The sequence below is a fragment of the Nicotiana attenuata genome, unplaced genomic scaffold, assembly GCF_001879085.1.
Source record: "Nicotiana attenuata strain UT unplaced genomic scaffold, NIATTr2, whole genome shotgun sequence".
In the NCBI taxonomy this organism is placed as follows: Eukaryota; Viridiplantae; Streptophyta; class Magnoliopsida; order Solanales; family Solanaceae; genus Nicotiana; species Nicotiana attenuata.
Window position 1 is genome coordinate 128,271 of NW_017670752.1, and position 13,303 is coordinate 141,573.

Genomic DNA, 13,303 nt, shown 5'->3' on the forward strand with positions numbered 1-13,303 from the left:
ATTAGTCTAAGTAGACTGTATACGAAGTTTGGAGTCATTTAATGGAGATTTGGAATAGTTTTAATCAAGAATTGCAAGTGAAAATCGTACAAAAAGTTCATCAGAGATGCTTATATATTTTTATACAATATTATACACTTTTATACAAAGAGGTATATTATATATATAGTTGTATAAAAATGTATAAAGATTTATAAGCACAGTAATGAAAATGTTAGTGATACACCATGTATATAGGTGTAGTAGTTGAAGAAGAAGAAGAAGAAGAAGAATACATAACTACGGCCTCAGGCCCAAAGATGCATATAGCTTAAACTGCGGCCCGCCCATCAGGGTCAACATTCAGGAACTGAGAATCATACTGAAATACATGATGCTGAAATACTGAACCATACTGATTTACATGATACTTGAATGCTGAATAGAGCTAGACTGAGACATGTAGGCTGATTATGAAAATTGAAATCATGGGCATTAAACCCAAGTCTATATTGATTACGTACTGATTTCACAACGTTCAGAATGAAAGTAATGAACGAGTTACGAAGCTAGAGAATAGCAGTTCCGCAACTATTCAAGGGACTTGGGTTAACTATATTTTTGAGGCAATTGGTAACGTCATAAAAGAAACGTAGCGTAGGGAGAATCATTAAAATTCCCAAACATAGAGAGTTAGCCTCACATACCTCAATTTCGCCCCTTAGTGCTACTACAATGATCCACAATACTACGAACCGTCAATCTACAATAGCAATATCAAATGGAACCAATATTAGTAACAAATTTCATAACTTAAGCCATTTAGGCATATTATCAAACACCTTGTAGGCATAAATCTCTACATCTCATCACCATATAATTAGTTCATCCAACTACCACCATTCATCAACAATTTATCCCCCACAGCCCCAATAAATAGATCATGATACATCTTTGGGAAACCTATGTGGATAGAATACCTGGAATTATGGGCTTATAACATCTTCCTCCCTCGCTAAGTCCATCTATGGTTGGAATCTATCCTGTACCTCAAAGTACCATCATCTCCCCCTTGTTCAAAAGCCATCATCTTATGCACGTGAATCCCCTATTTCAGCTACAACAAGTAGGGATTATAAAACCGTTTCTCCTTCACTTTGGCTACTAAGGAGGAACAGGTCCTGTTCTAGACAACAACTCCACTATCTTTGGTGTCCGAAAGTCGAACTCCTACCTTGGCTAAGCATTAAACTTCATTCAACATAGTTCTCTTGTCTACCTCATTCATGAGCTATACTTTCCACACTTGATTATCTTCTTAAGCACTTCCTAAAAACACTTATAGTATTGTTGTGAGCTAAGTCACTGACCACTACTCGAAATATTAGAGTCTCGTGCAATGGCACTACACTCGTAATACATAACTGGGCATGATTTTATAGTTTTTCTGCCCCATGCTAACTATGTGGGTTTCAAATCTCTAACTGGACTTACTGATGATCTTCACATCTCTCCCTTAAAACAAAGGTTAGGATCTTGTACTTGCGGATCATTCTCTTTTATTGAGATCTAAACAACTTTTCTTATTTACTACAATTTTTTTTTTGCACTTTATGACAATGACGACTCATCTTTCAACTTACTCCTAAGAAATCTTCCTTACTGTGAAAAACTAAATTACTTACATAAGGGAAAGCTAATGTATTCACAACTATCATACACAATCTTAATGATTTAACTCTGCTTACACTGTCAATCTTGGGGAAACCTCTTTTCGATAATTCTTAAAGGCTATTCTTTTGTAGTTGATCTCTTACTGCTAGCTAATTTTTTCCCACTGTCTCTGTACTTCAGGGTTAACTTAAACTCTTTGGGTTCTAGCATATGTTCGACATTTCAAACTGTCATCCACTCACTACAGTTAACCTGGCTAAGTGAATCAAATCTTACCTCTACTTGCTCTGTTGAAATTGCTAATTCACTATATTTGCTCAAAATTTATTTACTATTCTTTTACTAACCACCTGCTAGCATCAAAAGCATAAGGTTATTCCTAACTTCCCCCAAGCACATACTTAAGGGGAACTGTCATATCCTTTATCTCACAATAATACCTACTTCTTATAGTAACTTACTAAGGTGGTACTTTCTAGTTTTAGTATGAATAAATCTGGACAACTTAAAATCATTCCCTGAAATTCAATATTGGTTGTTGTTGATTCTCATTTCATACATCATGTCTTCTTAGTCATATGTATGAGTCGTAATAAAAATACCTCTCTGTTAATATCAAACATTTCTGACTGCTAGGAATTTCGCCCTTAGTCTCTTTTTTGTCCAAAACTATAATGACCAATTCTTGGCCAGTTGCGGTCAAATTCTTAAACTGCTATACTGTAGGGTCTGATATCTAAATTATCCTCATTCAATTTGTGGCTCAATTGCTAAGAATTAAAAAATGAAATTGTTCTGTGAGGTAAAACAAACATACAGATACACTACCACACACAAACATGTCCTTCAGAGATACCATCACCTTATAAATCACTTCCTACACAATCCGGCGAGTCCTGGTCTTAATTTAGACCTAAAACTTGTGACAATTTCGCTACAATCATTGTTCTTACATTTTCTCTTAGCACCCGTAGGCATCACCATATACTCCCAAGTCAGCAGACGTTGGATACACTGGAAATTGGAGATCTGGTAATTGAATAACAAATAACTGGCATACTGAATAACCATAAACCGCTAACTGAAAGATTGTATAACTGGTAACTGAGGTAAATCGATAACCATAAGACATGATAACTGCTTTTGTACTTTATGATAAGGTTACGCTCTAATCTGTACTACTATCCATTGCATCCCACTTTTAACATCCTCTCAAGTCTCATATTTACCAACCTGTACTCCATAATTATACCCCAATGGGAAATTATCCTCTCTAGGACCTTAGGTTTCTCCTACGCGTCGCTTGGGCATCCAATACGTTTGGAATTTGATAGGAAGAGAAGGTCAACTATTGCTCTAAGCATCATGGCACGATCTAGAGTAGAATGAAATGAGAAAATCCTGGATATCTTGGTAGTTAACCATTTATATGAGTGGTCGGCACACACATATAAAGGAAATTCCACTGGACACGGCTTCATAGACTCCCTAGGACTCTTGAACCTAGTGCTCTGATACCAAGATTTGTCACGCCCCGAACCTGGGCTTGGACGTAACACGGCACTCGGTGCCTGACTACATCTGACCGAGCGAATCAACTAGCTGGTTGAATCAACATGTGACATCATTACATACTGAATGCAGAAGATAAACTAACACATGCTGATATACTGAAAGTCTGGATGATATAAATCAAAGTGCGGAAATACTAATACAAGTCTGAAACATATATGTAGCTAACATTGCTTAACATGAAAAGATTGTGACTTTGTCTAACTGTTACTCTAGTCAATGAAGCCGCTAATGAAGTACTGGAAACACTGAATGTCTGAAAATATCGAAGACTGTAAGATAATGATAATGCCCCGAACGTACTAGGGATCACCAAATAGTTGATACGAGAATCATAGCGCTCATAATCATCAACCTATAAATCATTACCTGCATCGTGAGATGCAGGCCCCGGGCAAAAGGGACGTCAATACATTTGAATTGCTCTGGTATATAAAGCAACTGTACGGCCTCAGGCCCAACGATGCATAAAGCATAAACTGCAACCTCAGGCCCCTAAAATACATGATGTTGAAATACTGAACCATACTGAGTTATATGATACTTGAATGTTTAATAGAGCTAGACTGAGACATGTATTTATGAGCTGATTATGAAAATTGAAACTTCAATTGTTTATGACATGCTGAGTACTCTAGACTGTGACTCATGCGCATCAAACCCAAGTCTATATTGATTACCCACTGATTTTACAACGTTCATAATGAAAATAATGAACGAGTTACGAAGCTAGAGAATAGGAGTTCTGCAACTATTCAAGGAACTTGGGTTAACTATATTTCTGAGGCAATTGGTAACATCGTAAAAGAAACGTAGTGTAGGGAGAATCATTAAAATTCCCAAACATAGAGAGTTAGCCTCACATACCTCAATTTTGCCCCTTAGTACTACTACAACGATCCACAATACTACGAACCTTCAATCTACAATAGCAATATCCAATGGAACCAATATTAGTAACAAATTCCATAACTTAAGCAATTTAGGCATATTATCAAACACCTTGTAGGCATAAATCCCTACATCTCATCACCATATAAGTAGTTCATCCAACTACCACCATTCATCAACAATTTATCCCACCATCATGATTAACCAATTTATAACTTCCAACATCACATATATGACCATCCATCCACACCCAACAAATAAAATTCCATCAATTAATCATCTTTAAATCTCTACAATAGTTATGTAATTAAATAGGGAACTTACGGCTTCCAATCACCATAACAAGAGTTCCAATACTTATTCATACTCATATTCCCTTAATAAATTCATACATGTAAGTCTAAGGGTGTTAGATTACCTTTTTGGAAGAAATCTTGCAAAACCCTCCTTTGCATTCTTGAAGAAATCTCTTGAAGATCTAAGTATTTTATGTATAGATTTCATCAATATTAGTGTAAAAATTATGGAATTTCACACCAAGATAATGGGGATTTCTTACCTTGAAGATGGGAGGGGTTGGAGGTCTTGAGAGAGTGGAGGAAAACCCTAAAAGTCGTACAAAAGAAATTGGGAAAATAAATCCCGAAATTGTGTTTATAAGCCTAGATTTCGGACGTGGACGTGGATGCTTCGCATCCCCACTTCACTCCTCTCAGGAGCTCGGATGCTGACCCGGATGCTATGGCAGCACTTCATCGCCAGCTCCTTTTTTTGGACGTGGCCTGGGATGCTTCGCATCCGCACAGTCCTCCGCCAGCCTTTGGTAATTTGGTCATAACTTCTTGTAGGAAAGTTTAAATGACGAACGGTTTGAAGAGTTAGAAACTAGACTCAAAGGCCTTTCATTTGATAGGCTTTGCATCATCTAACACCTTATATATCTGTAGATATTCTCGTCTAAAGTATGGTCTTGTGCTTACCCATTTGGAATTTTAGTCTTTCATGTAGTTTTCCAACTTGGCTTAGACATAGGTCTGTCCTTGGACCCTAAATAACTTATGATATGCCTCGTACACTTACTATCATAAGAAATTGATAACCATCACGTTGATACTCATTTAATGCATCCACAACCGGTTCAATTTTACGGGGTGTTACAGTCGAGTATCCAGATGGCTCTTTCTGAGCTTTGTATGGTAGGCGGTGACAGTCGCCAGTTGGATGGTTTGAGCCGGGAGAGGCTCGGTTGTCGGGTACGGATCTAGTACATAGTGCCTTGGACAAGGTCAGGATCATTCAGGATAGGCTTCGTACAGCTCGGTCTAGGCAAAAGAGTTATGCTGACCGTAAGGTTCGTGATTTGGCATTCGTGGTCGGTAAGCGGGTGTTGCTTCGGGTGTCGCCTATGAAGGGCGTGATGAGATTTGGGTAGAGGGGCAAGCTTAGCCCTAGGTTCATTGGCCCGTTTGAGATTCTTGATCGAGTGGGAGAGGTGGCTTACAGACTTGCGTTACCGCCGAGTTTATCAGTCGTGCATCTAGTGTTTCATGTGTTCATGCTTTGGAAGTATCACAGCGATCCATCCCACATGTTAGACTTCAGCACTGTCCAGTTGGACAATGATCTGTCCTATGAGAAGGAGTCGGTAGCTATTCTAGACCGGCAGGTTTGTCAGTTGAGATCGAAGAGTTTCCCTTCTGTTCGTGTTCAGTGGAGAGGTTAGCCTGCTGAGGCATAATTCCGTTCGAGGACGAATGATTGTTTTAGAGGTGGAGGATGTGATGACTCAAAAGGTCATCACTTGTTTAGCAGTGTTCAGGCCTATTAGCGCATCCGCCGATCCGGAAAGGCATTATGTGAAAATCTGTCAAAAGTAATAAATTTTGCTTTTAAAATGAATTTATGTTGACTTCGGTCAACATTTTGGGTAAACGGACCCGGAACCGTGATTTATCAGTCCCGGAGGGTCCCTCCGTAAAAAAATATGGGACTTGGGCGTATGCTCAGAATCGAATTCCGAGGTCCCAAGCCCGAGAAATGAATGTGAGAAAATTGGAAAAATTTGATGGATGCTATTTGATCATGTTTGGTTTGGAGCCCCAAGGGCTCGGCTTAGCATTGCGAACCAGGCTTCGCAATTGTGAAGTTCTCAGGCTTGGTAATTGCGTCCTAGGCTTCGCATTTGCGAACAAAGCCTGGGCAGGCCCCTTTCGCAAATGCGAGAAAATTATGGGAATTGGAGCCCATCATCGGACATGGTCCTTCGCAAATGCGAAGTTGACTGGAAATTGCAATATGTCGCAAACGCAACAATATCTTCGCAATTGCGAAGTTAACAGGTTCTGAAGGGTTCACAATTGCGAACCCTAGTCGCAATTCGCATCTGCAATCAAAATAATTATATATTTGAGTTCGTGGGTGAATGGGTGATCGGGTTTTGGTTCGAACCTCGGGTTTTGACCATGTGGGCTCGGGGTCGATTTTCGACTTTTTGGGAAAACTTTAGAAAATCTATTTTCATGCATTAGAAATGATTCATGTAGCATTTATTGAGATAGTTAAGTAACTTGTGACTAGATACAAGCGAATTGGTGGTGGTAAGCGATAGTTGAGGCTTGAATTGTGTTTGTGGCATGGAGGTAAGTGTTTGGTCTAACCTTAGCTTGAGGGATTAGGAGTTGTGTCCTATTTGCTATGTGTTATTTGTTGAGTACGACGTATAGGCATGGTGACGAGTGTCTATACGTTGGTGTCAAGCATGCCCGTGAGTCTTATGTTATGATTAATGTGACTCCATTTGTATTGTTCATGCTTAATGTGATGATTGTTATTGTTGAGCAAGGCTTGTGGAAAGAATATTGGCATTTGAACATTGAAGAGCGTTGGCTCAAGTTGTAAAGTGATTTATGGAGGTATAATAGGCAATTGAACCTTATAGAGCATTGGCTCAAATTCTGAATCGAGTTGTGAAGTAAATATGGAAAAGAAAGGAGGATTATGATATTGTCTCCCTTGTCGGGATATTGTTATTAATGTTATCTCCCTTGCCGGGATGTTATTGTTTTGATCTTGTTTTCCCTTGCCGAGATATGATTGTTGTACTATTGTTCCCTTGCGAATTTAATTGTGAATTCGTTGATCCCCTTGCCTTTATTGCTTTGTGATTGTTGCTTGGGTGAGAAAGAGTGTTAAAGCACGAAGGGTGATGCCGTGCATTATTTTGGTGAGAGACTGGTAAAGCACGAAGGGTGATGCCGTGCACTGTTTTGGTGAGAGAGTGTTAAAGCACGAAGGGTGATGCCGTGTATGATTTTGTGAGGAAGAGTGTAAAAGCACGAAGGGTGATGTCGTGCCGCACAATGTACAATTCCGTGCCGATTATATTGATTTTATGGTGAGGACGGAGTAAAAGCACGAAGGCTGATGCCGTGCAGATTATATTGATTCTTATGGTGAGGACGAGAGTAAAAGCACGAAGGGTGATGCCGTGCATTTGTTTGATTTCTGATTCTTGTTGAAAATTGAGTTATGGTGTTCCTTATATTTTCCTGTTGTTCTCCTGTTATCATTTGATGTTTCCTCGCAGCATGTTTCCCCCTCCCATCCTTGACTGTACATTTCTGCTTTTATTTTTCCGCTGTATATGATTAACTGCACAGGTTTATTTGGTAGTCTAGTCCTAGCCTCGTCACTACTTCGCCAAGGTTAGGCTAGGCACTTACCAGCACATGGGGTCGGTTGTGCTGATACTACACTCTGCACTCTTTTGTGCAAATCCCGGTGCTATAGCTTTCGGACCGTAGTGAGATTGCTGCTTCTTGCTCATCAGGTGACCCGAGGTAGTCTGCAGGCCTTGGCGTCTCCTTCTAGCTTTTATCCTATTTCTTTCATGTATTTTCAGAAACAGTGTTGCATTACTTTTCTTCAGACCTTTATTTGTAGTACTCCTAGACCGTTTGTGAAATTGTGACACCAGTCTTTGGTAGTTTATGTATGGATTGGTATTGTCATCCTTATTGTTATATTATGTTCAGTCTTCCGCTTACTAAATTCTGTTATGTTATTTAATGTTGGCTATTAATTGTTAAGGGATTAAATGGGAAAAGGGTAAATAATTCAAATGGTTGGCTTGCCTAGCTTTCATTATTAGGCGCCATCACGACTTTCGAGGGTAGAAAATTCGGGTCGTGACACTCCATTTTCTGCTCCAAGCCATTTTTCATCTGCGTTTGAATCTACTGATGAAACTGGAAACTCAAAGGCGGACCATGTGTTTGATGAATTCCAGAGAAGTATGAAAATGTAGATTCCTTGGCATTGATTACTTGAAGTAATACTATAATTCAACCTATTGAAGACAAGGAAGAACCTCAAGTTAGGCATGCAAAATCAGTAGAGGTGGTGGATATGATACAAGAACCTTCTGCCACTATCGTAGAGCAGGTGTTCGAGGAAATTTCACACACTACATTAGCCAAGTTATCCAATGATAGCTTCTATGAAAATGTGAGCTTGCAAACCGCGATACTTACTGAGGTATTAGATGATACGAGGGGTCTAATACTAAGGAGGAGGAAAATTCACGACATAATGTAGCTTTGTTTAAAAATTCTCCTCAAAAGGATTTGTGAGGTTTTCTGGTTCCTTTTGCTAGTCAAGGAGTTGTGATCGCAAATGCGAGTGCAAGAGTTGCTGAAATCGCATATCCATTGATGGTGCCTTATCGCCTCACACTATTGATTAAATTACATAATAATGCAGTCTATAAGTTGACCCTGCATTATTCTAGCCCACTTACAAGTTTGCAAACGTGTGGCCAAATATCAATAAGTTTATATCTGAATTTTTTCTAGTTTTTTATTCTATATATCTTCAAGCGCGAAACATTTTCATTCTCCTTTTCCTCAACTCATCATATGATTATTGTTTAAACTTATTATAATTAGTCTAAGTAGATTGTATACAAAGTTTGAAGTCATTTAATGGAGATTTGGAATAGTTTTAGTCAAGAATTGCAAGTGAAAATCGTAGAAAAAGAAGAAGAAGAAGAAGAAGAAGAAGAAGAAATGTGAGAAAGAAGAAGAAGAAGAAGAAGAGGAAGAAGAAGAAGAAGAAGAAGAAGAAGAAGAAGAAGAAGAAATGTGAGAAAGAAGAAGAAGAAGAAGAAGAGGAAGAAGAAGAAATGCGAGAAAGAAGAAGAAGAAGAAGAAGAAGAAGAAGAAGAAGAAGAAGAAGAAGAAGAAGAAGAAGAGGAAGAAGAAGAAGAAGAGGAAGAAGAAGAAATGTGAGAAATCCACCATATACCTGTAAATAATGTATCAACCTTGTATAAAATAACGTATAAGAGGTGTTTATACATTACTTATACAATATTATATACTATTATACAAATGAATCCTATTAATGGAGCTTCACGGGTTCTTCTTCTTTGGGCATCTTCTGAAATTCAACTCAAATCTAGCTCAACTCTGCTCCAAATCACTTCAAATTTGAGTTTTGAACTCCCCTTAACGATCTCAATCAATTGGGCCAACACCCAATCCAAACAACTAACAAAATCGAAAAATCCAATTTCTGAAATTGAAGCTTCGAATGACCTTTAATGGTGACTCCAAAAATAATAATTCTCTTAAATGGTATTTTTTCTTCTCATCTTAATAGTGATTATCAACTTTGATTTTGGAAGGAGAATTGAAGAATATATATAATGGTAGAGAAATTTTGGGGTGCAAAGTCGTGAAAGAGGAAGAAGAAGAATGAAGAAAAGAAAAAAAAATTAAATAGAGTGGACTAACTGGTGAAAAATAATTTTCAGATTATGTATAACCTGGGCCATATCAGGTAAGAGATACAAACGTGAGCCATTTTTGATGGACTGTTGGGCCAAGTGACAAGGAGCGTAATTTCCCCCACACAATTTCATGTTTGCTTAATTCTCTTCGTGGGGGTAAACGACTTATGAGTTATCTGGAATTTCAAATTACAACTCGATTTCTTATAATTCTGTGGGCACACTGTCAATTTTTACCCTAACCGTTGAACGTAATACTGCGCCCACTAGCTTCCAACTATGCCAAATCACATCAACATTAACCAAGCAAATTTTCCTTTTCATAGTATTAATTATGAAGTGGAAACATGTTGCACATGCCTGGTCCTTGTGAATTTTTTGCAGAATAATTTTTTTGATAAATATCTAACAGTGTATACATAAATTTATTATAGCATTTATGGGATGCAAAATATATATCTCAGAATTGTTCGAGTACATGACTTTACCGGCGATTTGGTTTAAAGAATATTTTCTGAAGTGAATAACTAAAACAAAGCTACACTTTTGGGCTGTGTGAAGAAGGTTCAAAACATAATATATAGAGGTAAAAAACAGATTTTAACTTGTATATACAGTGTAATTTTTCGGCCCTTCCGGCCCCCTATATCCGCCCCTGCTAGTACAGTACTCTAATCAACTTCAAAACTAATTATAAAACTAAAGTAATCCTCGTGATAATATAGAATATCCATAGTAACGAAAATCATAAAAATTAAAGGTACTCGTTACATATTTACAAACATAACATATGTATTTCACTGAATACTAAGCGCCGGAAAACAACATCCAAAGAATATGAGAAATACAAGAAATCCAAAAATAAAAGAAAAAAAGAAAAAAAAACTCCGTGGTCATGTGAAGATCAAGAACAGAACCATGATAAAAGAAAACTACCAATCAAGATGGCATCTAGTTTCCTCAAAATTGAGAGATGATGATTTGCCATTAGACTCCAGAGGAACCTTAAAATCACACTCAATCTTTGGCTTAATTTTGTGTGTTTTGATCCAACCAGCCTTAAGCCTTATACGCATGTAAAGCTTCACTTCCATCTCATATACCCCTAAATTCTTCTCATTATTATAATTGGATTTCTCTCTGTCTCCCAATAGAACCAAGCTCTGACCTTTGAACACCGGATGCAAGCTGCTAGTATTCTTGTGACCCTGATAAAATGGTTGCAAATTTGTACTAGCAAATCTCTCCCCTTGATACATAGCTCTAGCTTCAATTGAATCATAGTAAATTCCAATACGCTTGTTGGGGTTTCTAATAGTCATATTGAGAGCAAGATCATAGTGAATAGTGTTGTTTGTGGTGGACAAATCGAACTGAGTTAACGTAGCATCGGTCACGTAGAATTTGACTTTGTTAGGACGAAGAACGAGCCACAGAACTAATGCAGCGACGCCAATGATGACAAGAATGGTGAAGAATATTTGGAAAATGCAATTGCAGAGGCAGCCAAAGAGACAGCTACATGGGTTGCAGCTGCTGCCACGGCCATGGCGGTGGTAGGTTTTCGACCGTGGCGGAATAGAGGGGCCATAATAGGCTCCGTTCAAGTGGGATTCTGCCATAGCTCAACCAAAACAAGAATGATAAATTAATTACCAACTTATCTTATTTCTTTGTTCCTTTGGTGTACTATAGGCTACAATAGTAGAGATGAGAATGATATATTCTTTGTTGATCAGAGGGAGGAATATATATAGGTGTTTGTTCAGTCTTTGGTTTAATGTATGTATGCTATTTGTGTATGAAGGGAATTGTGGAATTGGTAAACGAAAACGGATTGAATAGTAGGAAAGGCCGTGTTTTATTGTTGCTTTGAGTTTGAAAGACGTGGTAATTTTTATAGCGGTATCTTCGTAGAAATCAGATTGTATCGAAGTTGATTGTGCAAAGCAATTTCCTATCGATATTGTAGTCATTGCCTTAGACTCTAGTCAATATTTTTCAATTCTTGTTTATAGTCTCTAGTTCATAGTTTCTAGGGAGTAGATGTTAATTTGGACACAGAATATGTCTTTGAATTCCTGGATCAAAACGACTTTACATGCCGTCGATTTGTTAAAAGAAAAACTAGGTTGTAATTTAAAGTGAATTTCTAGACTGATTTTTAGTAATTATGTGCATGAAGCTGCATAACCAACATTTCTTTTTCCCTTGGGTGACCAAAATTGTAGGCGGATTTAGAAAATTCAAATGAACCTAACTATTGTTTTCCCCTCAAATTATGTATACTGATGTGAAAAGAGTTTTGAATGTATACATATAGGACTTATTCTGATTTTGCAACCATTATAAATCCAATTCGAAGTAAAATGATAGCATGTTTGGCCCTTTTTTTTTTGGCCAATAGTTTTTTCTTTTTTTGTTGCTAAAAGTGTTTTCTTTTCTCAAATGAATAATGTGAAGAAAATGGTCCAGTTTAATTTTCTATAAAAAGTTCCAGCTCCTTCGTTTTGTCTTAAGGAAAAAAAAATGGCAGCAGCTGGTCGCAATTCAGGACAGACATTTTGGTTAAATGGCTATCGACTAGTCACATTCACCGGTCTACATCATTTGGGCATTGAAGAAAAACCAATGCCACTAGTCATTAATTGATCTTATACTAAAATGCCATATGGTTTCGTTGGCTTTGAAAACCAATGAATTACATCACTAACAGACAAAGAAGTTGACCTTAAGAGGTAACTCTTAAGTGTTAAAATGATTCGAACACGTACACGCCAAGGAGATTAAAGTAGTAGGCTATTTGAAACCTAATAGAGAAAAATCAACATGTTTACTTCCTACTAAGGGACCAAGTATAGGTTTTTTGAGCGGCTCCATGCATGTTAATCTTATTAGGGAGATTGTCTCAATTTATCTCTTGAATAATCAATATTCTGGATCTTTTTAGCCATTCCTGCACAATTTAGAAGGGTGGGGTAATGTGTTAAATATCCCAAATTAAAAACAAATTAAAACATATATCGAAAAATGATTATCAAGATCAGCATAGAAACCTTTTTAGAAATTCAACAATTTGGAATTATGTTGAATAATAATTATATTACAAGGAAGAAAGTGTAGTGAGAGAATCTATGAGGTCTCAAGTTCAAATTCTACATGTGTTAGGAGGAATTGTAAGTAGTCGATCGGTGTAACTAGTTGAGGTACGCGCAATCTGTTTCGGACACGATCATTATAAAAAATAAAATAAAAAGGAGTAGAGAGAGATCTAGAGTACTGTTTAATTCTTCGCTACATATTGTTGAGGTTTTTAAGCTAAAATAAGGTTAAAAGAGGCTGAATGAGAAATGGAGGGAAAATGAAATTTTTAAGTGAAATTTTAAGTTCCCCCCT

At 37.5% G+C, this 13,303-nt stretch overlaps 1 pseudogene; it reads right to left on the reverse strand.

Annotated features, from left to right (window-relative positions):
• Positions 1-10,636: 10,636 nt before the first annotated feature.
• LOC109242992 lies at positions 10,637-11,766 on the reverse strand (annotated as a pseudogene).
• Between the last annotated feature and the right edge of the window lie 1,537 nt (positions 11,767-13,303).